This window comes from Anguilla anguilla, chromosome 1 (genome assembly GCF_013347855.1).
Source record: "Anguilla anguilla isolate fAngAng1 chromosome 1, fAngAng1.pri, whole genome shotgun sequence".
NCBI classification, from domain to species: Eukaryota; Metazoa; Chordata; class Actinopteri; order Anguilliformes; family Anguillidae; genus Anguilla; species Anguilla anguilla.
In genome coordinates, this window is record NC_049201.1 from 82,602,427 (window position 1) to 82,612,115 (window position 9,689).

General features: G+C 41.2%; 1 protein-coding gene across 1 annotated transcript in view; it reads right to left on the bottom strand.

Annotated features, from left to right (window-relative positions):
* LOC118211254 (potassium-transporting ATPase alpha chain 1) overlaps nucleotides 1-2,772 on the bottom strand; it is a 32,249-nt gene extending 29,477 nt beyond the window's left edge. Inside the window, exon 1 of the mRNA XM_035388336.1 lies at nucleotides 2,639-2,772. The gene's annotated coding sequence lies outside the window, so the exon portion shown is untranslated. The remainder of the gene's footprint in view (nucleotides 1-2,638) is intronic.
* Nucleotides 2,773-9,689: the final 6,917 nt, after the last annotated feature.

Genomic DNA, 9,689 nt, shown 5'->3' on the forward strand with positions numbered 1-9,689 from the left:
GAACTGCCTGCGGCTGTTTCTTGACACCGCTTCCTGTGGCCTACTAGACCGCCGATTGGACTGCGGTCGCTGCTGGCTGCGCGTGATTGGCTGGACCAGCGAAGCACCTGACACACCATCGCTGCAGCCCGGTGAAGTGCCTGATGAAGCCTGGGGGAGCGCTGATGCAGAAATGTTGGTCACACTATCAACCTTGTCGTCAATGTCTAAATATGATATTCACATGACTCGGACGTTTCCCCCAAAATCAAACTATCAATAACATAAGCCAACCCTTTAATTCAGAATTATCTTTAATTACTGCCTTGATATTTTCATGAAATCATTTTTTTGTTCTTCTGTACTCAAGTGTTTGTGCTTTTTCATGTCCCTCCAAACACTGAGTATCTGTGAGCCACACACACCATTTTAAATTTCCAGTGTTTATTAAATGCACAAACATTATTCACATTTTCAGTGGGCCAAGGACAAAATGAAGCCTTTGGTGGTTTATTTTTGTATGTGAGTATGTCATCCCCATGTGCTGTGTACCCAGTGACATCTCAGACTTCCGGACAGACCAAAAATAATGTCTGAATGTCTGTCACTGCCCCCCCGGGCGACACGTTCCTGCCTCACCATACCCCGCGCCCCTCCCCTCCCCCCGCCCCAACCCCCCCCCCCCGGAATGCGTAATTTTGGAGTACACACATTTAGAATGTACAAGAGTGGAATGTGGAGGTACACATTTAGAAAAACATGGCTCTCTCACAGAAACCCCACTGCATGCGCAGGGCCTGGATTCAGACAACAGCTGTCTTCAAAATTGCCCGGGATTTCATAAACATTTGTCCGTAACACTGGCCAAGATTCAGTCAAAATGATATCCTTAACACGGGCCTGGATTAAATCACCAGCTGTGCTTAACACTGTTTTTCCAAGAAATGCCAAGCGATCTGATTTATTTTTAATTATTTACCAACAGAGTCCGATAAGGTTATTTTGATAATTAACTAAATTTTTGTTGTAACTGTGAGACAAAGTGGGGGGGGGGGGGGGGGGGGGGGCACATTGATCAAACCCAGGTCCCCCTTCTTATGGCTTTTGTGACATGCACTCTAAATACATACTGTACCTGGAGGAGAATCCTGGCAAATTTTTACAGAAAATGGCCGACTGCAAAGTCCTGTCTTCCACCACTGTGGTTAGAGAAAAAAACAGCCCCGCTTAAGCCCCTGATCCAGAAACGGACCCATTTCTCATCAGCCTCACCAAACTGAACTACAGAACTGACTGCTCTGCCATTGTTAAAGATAATGACACATTAGATTCAAATTATATTCGATTCAAATTGATTTGAAACAGAAAGCAATGGAAAGACTTGAAATCTCACTCTGTCTCATTATGGTTGTCTGTCGACCTTTGCTTTACATGAGGTGGTTTCCACAAGCCAGAAGTCAAGCGAGCTACAGCTGGAAGTGGGGCACTACTACTGCTGCTGGTACTACTACTACTGCTACTACTGCTGCTGCTACCACTGCTACTGCTACTGCTACTACTGCTACTACTACTGCTACTACTGCTGCTGCTGCTACTACTACTGCTACTGCTACTGCTACTACTACTACTGCTGCTACTGCTACCACTACTACTGCTACTACTGCTGCTGCTGCTACTACTACTACTACTGCTGCTACTGCTACCACTGCTACTGCTACTACTGTTGCTACTTCTACCACTACTACTGCTACTACTTCTGCTGCTGCTACTACTACTACTACTGCTGCTACTGCTACTACTTCTGCTACTACTGCTACTGCTACTACTGCTGCTGCTGCTACTACTACTGCTGCTACTGCTACCACTGCTACTGCTGCTACTACTACTACTGCTGCTATTGCTACGACTACTGCTGCTACTGCTGCTGCTACTACTACTGCTGCTACTGCTACTGCTACTACTACTACTACTGCTGCTATTGCTACGACTACTGCTGCTACTGCTGCTGCTACTACTGCTATTGCTTCTATTACTACTACAACTGCTACTGCTTCTACTAGCACTACTGCTATTATTATTATTATTATTATTATTATATAGTGAACGCCTGCTTAAATGAATCTAAATTAATTTGTTTTCTGCTTTTAGCTTCATTCCAAAGTATTTAAAAAAAAAAAAATTTTCATGCATTATACTGACCATGACATGTCACCGTCACTCCAGGTGGCTATGCATGCCATTTGTTTTCTTTGCCCAACATACACCAATCTACCAATATCATCCAGTGTTTCATGCCATGGAAATCAGGCTACACACAGCTGGTGGTGATACACAGTGGCACACACCGAGTGTTCAATACTAATTCCACAGCAAACATAAGCTATGATGCAATCAGTAATTTAAAAAAGTTAAATACATTTGGAATCATGCCTTTGAAGGAAGCACTTCAAGTTTCCAAATAGGTAATTAAGGTTGTGGAAAAAAAATAAAAATAAAATAAACTTGCGTAACTGAGTAATTTGAAATGACAAAGGAATTGCGTGCAAGGAGGTTATCATTCATGTTGTATCTGCAGCAGTTTACTGCTGTGTAAAAGGAAGAATGCCAAAAAAAGAGCGAACTAATCCCTGGCACTGAATTTAAAAAATGCAATTCTTACCCCCTTTTCTCACAATATGTAAAATCCCTTTCAAATTCCTCTTCTCACAGTATTTAAAAAGACATAATGGATAAACAGGACAAAAAATAAATAAATAAAATTAAATCACACGAAGCTGAAATGTTTATGGTCATGTTCTTCGAAGTGGAATGTGAGTGTGCTTGCCTACGTGCCCACCCCCGCCCCCCCCCCCCCCCCTTAATTGTGAACGCCCCATGTATCCGCTGCAGCTCAGCGGTTTCTGGGGGCGGGGGGGGGGGGGGGGCGGGGTCACGTAGGCAAGCACACTCACTAAAAGGGGGGGGGGGGGCACACTTAAAAAAATCACCAGACACACTAAAAGGGTGTGTAAATACCCAACACACTAAACGGGTGTGTAAATATCCAACACACTCAAAGGGTGTGTAAATACCCAACACACTCAAAGGGTGTGTAAATATCCAACACACTAAAAGGCTGTGTAAATATCCAACACACTAAAAGCGTGTGTAAATATCCAACACACTAAAAGCGTGTGTAAATATCCAATGCACTTTTTGTATAACTACATCTGTATAACTTTCAACACTCTTTGTTGTCAAAGTTACTACTTCTGTGTTACAAATATACAATTTATGTGTTGCAAAGAGGGATTTTTTAGCACAGATTGTGCTGCAAGTAACACAAAATGCGTTGTCCTGAACTCGACGTGGGAGTGTTAAAAACATCTTTACACAAATGCTGTCTCCCCCAACTATATAGACATGTGTTTTCAAAGTGACAAAACAAAAAGAAAAGAAAGAATCATTTTTTCACAGAGAAATAATAACAAATATAGGCCCTCCTATATTAAATAACAAATATAGGCCCTCCCCTATGCCAAAATAATGTCTGGGTGTGGATCCACTTCCTCGAAGTTGTTGAAACACACAAGTTAGAAACTTGATTACACTCAATTTAATATGGGATCATTGTTCATATTATCACATGGCACATGTGATAATGTGATTTAACAAGTCTGTCACAAGAAGGTAACTTCCAAATGACTTATTTTTCATTTTGTCCGACAAGTTTCTCTGTCAGACCAAACTAGTTTGATCTAACATAACATGACCTAACATAACATAACATAACATAACATAACATAACATAACATAACACAACACAACACAACACAACACAACACAACACAACACAACACAACACAACACAACACACAACACAACACAACACAACACAACATAATGATGAGAACAAGCCATTCAAGCCCAACAATGCTCTTTATTTTCCCACCTCTAAAGGGTACCTAGTGTTCACTGTTTATTTACATTTCTTTTACTTGCACCATATCAAGCCTGGTCTTGAAAACCCCCTCTATTGCAGTACATGACATGGCAAGCCATTTCCCGCAACGGAATTTACCTTCTGCAAATTTCCATTTTTGCCCCCTCATTTCACTGACAGAACTCAACCTGAAGAATGTCTTGTAGTTCGCTTTGTTAATCCCTTTGATGAATTTAAAAGGTCCCTTAATCCAATCGTCCCTGAGTCTCCTTTTACTAAGCTTGAAGAGATTAAGGATCTTAAGTATTTCCTCACAACTTGTATCTTTTCATACTAGGAACCAATTTAGTTTCCCATCTTTGAACCTGTTCCAGAGCCTCTATATCTTCCTTGTAGTACAATACTCAGAACTGCACAAAATACTCCAACAAAGGTAAGGTAACCTCCTCGGATTTATACTTTTGGCTACATATCCCAGCATACTGTTGGCCTTTTTAACTGCTACAGCACAATGCTTAGAACATGAAAGGCCTTGATGAACTATTACTTCCAAATCCTTTCCAAATTGAGCACATTCCAATTTTGTTCCTCCCATAAAGTAGTCCTGTCATATGTTTTTATGTCCCACATGTAGAACTTTAAACGTAGCTACATTGAATTAGATTTTCCAGGTTTCCACCTGCTTCTGGATTCTGTTTAAATGTTCCTGGATTACTTTAGTAGATTCTGAACTATTAGCTAAACCTTTGTCTAAACCCCCAAAGTATATGACAATTTGGAATTCTTTTCAAAAGCAAGTAAGCAAAAAAACAAACAAACAAATAAAGAAAGAAAGAAACAAACAGTTTGCATGTGTGCTTCCCAATTACTGAGACGTTACTGGTGTGTTTAATCAGTTTTATGGAATTTTATGGAACTCTCACTCGCTGTCTCTCTGCAGGTGTGTGTGTGTGTGTGTGTGTGCGTGTGCGTGTAAGTGCACGCGTGTGTGTGTGTGTGCGTGTGTGTGTGTGTGCGTGTGTGTGTGTGTGTGTGCCTGTGTGTGTGTGTGTGTGTGTGTGTGTGTGTGTGTGTAATTGAGAAACTTCGTGCTGACTTCTGAGTGAATGGCGTCAAAGAGAGCAAAAAGGAAATTCGAGAGAAGTAAACGTTCGGGGAAAACGCGTTTTGTGAATGTTGCCTAATTTGATATTTGGATTTGGCACCATTCCTAATACACACACAGTCCACCACTGTGGAAGACTGACACAGGAAAAAATAACACCAGTGCTATCTTGGGATCAGGTTCTGGGGTCAGATGTGCCATAGGCTCAGTTCATGTCTAAAGGAAATTGGCCTCAGAATGGATGTCAGAGGATGTGGGACATAACTCTCCTTCTAAAACAGGGGTCAGCCAAAAAAAAACAGGTCAGCAAAACATTTGGGGTCCTGCTTTCTGCATACAACAATGCGCTTGTGAAATATTATGCGGGGCCCCCTGTGGGGGCGTCGTGTAACTGCACGAGCTGTCGCTACTTCAAGGATTACTTGATGATGTCTACGCGACCATTTCCAAACCTCCAGTGTTAGTGTTAACTGACACATCTGGACCAGGACTGCCCAACCCTGCACCTGGAGATGATACTGTCCCGTAGATTTTGTTTCCAACCCTAATTTTGGCACACCCGATTCTACTAATTAGCAGCTCACTGAGCTCTCTAGCCGTTGAATGAGAGGTGCTTTGTTAGGAAGTGATGAAATGAAAATCTACAAGACGGTAGATCTCCTGGAACAAGATCGGGCAGCCATGATATAAACAAACTGAGCATCACAGTAGGGTAGAGGATGGCTGAGACTTGCCCCGGAGCAGTCACCAGCCACACAGCCACTCCTGTCTGAGCAGAGGTGTCACTAGGGGGGTGGGGGGGCTGCAGGGGGTGTGGCCACACAGCCACTCCTGTCTGTGGTCCTGTGCAGAGGGGTCACTAGGGGGGTGCAGGGGGTGCGGACCGACACCGGGTGACACCGTCAAAGGGGGGTGACACCGAAATGACTGCCAATCAATGTATTGCGCAGAGTGTTGTGCAGCGACGGGTTGAAACTGCTAATTTCTCCGATGCAGTTTACCGCCCGGTTGATATAATTAGCGCTATGGATGTGACGAGCGGTCGACAACTTCCAACAACGAGGAGCCAGGGGCAAACCGTGAAGCGGTCACAAAGTGACAAATCCTTTGTAAAATGCATCATATATATATATATATATATATATATATATATATGTATATAAATTGAATGGCTGATTGATTGACCACACCAGCCACCCTGGAGTATTGCAGTGTGAAAAAAATAATAATTATGAAAGAAGCAGCAGCAGCTTTGGGACAGGTCAAATAATTATGAGAAAAACATCAAACCAGGGGCAAGAAAAGCTTTGAAAAACAAAAATGGGAAGGGTCAGGATCAATCACATTACGTTACATTACATTGAGCGGGTATTTAGTAGGTCAGTATGAATAAATAGGCCGGTGTAGTGTAGTATAACGGCTAAGGAGTTGGTCTTGTAACCTAAAGGTCGCAGGTTTGATTCCCTGGTAGGACACTGCCATTGTACCCTTCAGCAAGGCACGTAACCTGCATTGCTCCAGTATATATCCAGCTGTATAAATGGAAGCAAAGTAAGTCGCTCTGGATAAGAGCGTCTGCTAAATGCCTGTAAACTAAATATCTAAAGTAAGGTTTTCCAGAGGCCTATATATATTATTATATTATCTAATTTTCACAGTTAAATATTCAAGATGTTCATTAAATATCAAAGCCAGCACAAGGTTTCCACAGCATCTAAGGGTTAAACAGCCTTCACTGAACTACATGAGCAGCTGGTCTGTGGCAGAATAGAGGATGTTCTTCCCATGAGGTAATGTTCTTTCAACAGAAAAGCTCCCTAAGACCCTTTCAATTAACTTTGCATTCAATGGAACACTTTGCAATGCCATTGTAGAGGCAGACATTGGCTTAACTTAACTGTTTGCCTCTTCTGAGGCCATTTAGATAGTTCTACTTTGATGGTCATGAAATAAGAATATTCTTATTAAAACGGGTATGCAATTTTCTGATTTATTTGTATATTTATTTATTGCACATAACATAATCATGTTATGACTGCATGTAAACAGAATATGAGCATTGTCAGTTGCTCTCGATAAGAGTGTCTGCTAAATACCTGAAAATGCTAATGTAATGTTAACGTTTTGCGTTTGCATAAGATAGATAACTGCCCTGTTGTTATGAAATCTGCTAGATACCTATTGCTCTGTAAATAATTGAAATGTCTGAATTTAATGAAGCTATATAATCTACTGTGTCTACCATACAATGACAATGCAGTATATAGACTGAGAAAAGCAAAGCAATTGCACAAAGGTCATAGGCAAGTATATTTATTAACCTTTATACAAGGTAAGTTGATTACATTACATTACAGGCATTTGGCAGACGCTCTTATCCAGAGCGACGTACAACAAAGCAAAGTAGCAAAGAAAGACTGTTCACATTTAAATGGAGGCCAGTGGACAGATCTTTGTAGCCAGAGAAGCACAGTTCATTTAATTTTAACTGTCTGTATGCTTAAAAACTGAAAGGCAATCAATGTTAATAGGTTACTAATGCTATCTCTTATCACTTGTTATCATGATCTTGTTTTATGAGGAAAACACAGTTCACAGTTCATACAGTTCCCATGTAAATGTAGGCCAACGGCACAGGTCTTTTCACTTTGCTTTCAAGTGAAAATTAAAATTTCACGTAGCCCTATTGAACTCAACCAAAAACAACAATGCTTCTATTTTTATAACTGCATATCTGTCTGTCTAATCAAGATATTGTATTTCTTCCTGTCAAAATTGACCATTTATACAAGCATTCAAAAGTAAATAGCAGGGCTTCAAATACCCAGGGGTGAACGTTTACTATCAATAATTCAGTTATGACAGTTTTGAGCCATCAAATGTAAGGGAAATTACCTATAGATTTATTTTCATTAAAAATAATTTATGTAAACACAAGAAGTGACAAGATACTTATTTCAAGTTGAAATACAAAAAATAAAATAAAATCTTCAACCAATGGAGGAATGAGACTGGGATGAAAGAATTCACACAATTTTTGAAAATTTGAATGCCAAATTTCAAACAGCTTTATTCAAACAGTCTTTTGGAAGCTGTTTGCTTTGGGATTCTTCTGTAAAGGGAACTTGTACACCACAGGTGAACGTGAACTTTTTAAATGCAAAAACAGCTGGTTGGTAAGACCCAGCAAAAGGTCATTTTTTTGAATGGCTGATTGATGTCTAATGCTGAACACTGCAATTCGCATCCTGACTTTTGCCATTGTAAAATAAAAACTGGAAATTTATCCAAATTTAACTCTGTGATTTCAGAACAACATTTACCACTGAACCTACATGAACAAAGGTGGATAAATTAACTGTTAACAGCAGAATTTTAAAGCATCTTAGCAACTAATTGTTGCTACTTGGAACTCCAAACATTAAATGGCATTTGTTGGGTCCCATAAAATGTCAGCTGGACAGTGGATGCACAATCCAGTTCAGAGTACAGGCGGTTTTACTTTACGGGCACACGGGAGGCCTTGTGTCTCCCCACTGTCTCACAAAACACTCAGTTAAACTTCCTTGTATACTCCTGTTTTGGTATACTCTTGGCCTTTGAATAAACAGGGTACATCAGTGACCATTGTGCTTGCAATGATGACTAAGCATCTTCTGCATGTCTTTATCAATATGGCTCACATTCTCCACTTGTTTGTAAGGTATACGAGCTCTGGCCGACTTATCTATGTGTCACACACGCCCAAAATGGAGCATCGCGTAGTTCTGGCAGGCCACGAGAGTCAAGCTGCTTCCGGCCGAATCAGCTGATGGCTCAGCCGGATGATGTTCGCCTATCACAGTACATTCACATAACAGGGCGGTCTACTTAAACAGCCTCCCTCTACTCATTCGGCTGCTCCTCCTGCATGCATGCTTGCTGCACGTTGCTTCGTAAATCCCCTCCACCACCCCAGCTCCATCCCTAATGGTTAAAAAATTTGCATTGCTGCTGGATCTGTTCTGTGTTTACCCCTCTAGGGGGGTTTGGCCGCTGGCCTCCCGGCCTTATCCACGCGGGCTGCGTGGTTGGCGGGAGAGCTCCCAGAACAGATCCATACCGCCAAACATAACTGTATTGCCTTTATTGTTAATAAAGATCTTACGTTGATGAAGAGTGGTCCTCACAGAAAAAAAGCCGGTCCACTAGCACGCACTTATCGTAGCCTATTGTAGCCTATAGCTACTATTATTCATAGTGGGCAAAACTGAAATGACATTAAGGCTGAAATAATATTAATTTTTTTATGGGGGGGAATTAAGAGTCTGGCCTTCTTATATATTTTTCACTTCATACAGAAAGCGGGAGAGCAGAGAGGGTTACAGGTCGAGAAGGAACCTCAGCAAAGAAACCACCAGGCTGGGGTATCGAACCTCCAGCCACATGGAGAGATTTGCATATGGACTCAGAGTCCACTGCCCTGTGGCCTGTGCCTGTAGTACGTTAATCTTTTAATCACAACTTTTCTCTTATTGAAGACAAAAAACAAACAAAATGAACGAAAACTTGCATACTGCATATATGTATATATTTTATTGTATAAAAAATGGTGTGTGTTCATCGACCATTTGTTCCATTTAAACGGAGGCATCAGACATTAGTTTTGGCCCTTTGGTTCAGAAGCACACATAATCATTTAAT